Below are 713 nucleotides of genomic sequence, written 5' to 3'. Positions count from 1 at the left end.
GGGAGGGGAGGAAGAGGGTGAGGGGGGGAGTTGGCAGATTATGTGGCCTGCAAGGAAACACTGACACCTTATGGCTGAGAAGAGAACTTGACCCCTGTTCTTTGTTTAACTGTAATTACACAAGTGACATGTGATGTTGCAAGAGTTGAAGCAGTTTTTCATCAGAAAACGCGACGTGATGTTTTAGTATAAAACCGATGTGAGTGTTGCGTCCAGGATCCTGGTGTCACGTCTCACTGACGCTGAAGAGCCTCCTGTTCCGCTCTCAGTCAGACGGCAACCGCATCTCAACACTAAGAATGATCATGAAGCCTTTTTCTGTGTCACGCATTGATAATCATCTCCTCGGTGACTCCTGTGCTGTGCGTCGACGTTATGGGTCCGGGTCACTTCCATCCAGACCGGGTCAGTTCTGCAAAACGAACAGACGTGTTGTTTTTCTGATCCCACCTTGTTACAGCAACAACAAACATGCAGCCTGAGGATCTGCAACAAGTGCAGATGAACTGTTGCAGGATTCATGTTGAAGACTTTCAGTCCAAAGTTTGTGTATTTGAAAAAAACAAACATCTGCAGACCAGCTGTTGTGTATTTTACCCATTCTTAAAGCTGCATTGATTGACTGTTGTTGGTCGACTGGAGGCAGCGAAACGAGCTGAAAACACAACGTCTCAGTTTATAGAGAGCCGAGGTTCTGCCTCTGCTCCGCTCTG

This window comes from Seriola lalandi, unplaced genomic scaffold (assembly GCF_002814215.2).
Source record: "Seriola lalandi dorsalis isolate HSWRI2012SDOR001 ecotype SW California unplaced genomic scaffold, Sedor1 jcf7180002054947, whole genome shotgun sequence".
In the NCBI taxonomy this organism is placed as follows: Eukaryota; Metazoa; Chordata; class Actinopteri; order Carangiformes; family Carangidae; genus Seriola; species Seriola lalandi.
This window is presented reverse-complemented; position numbering follows the sequence as displayed.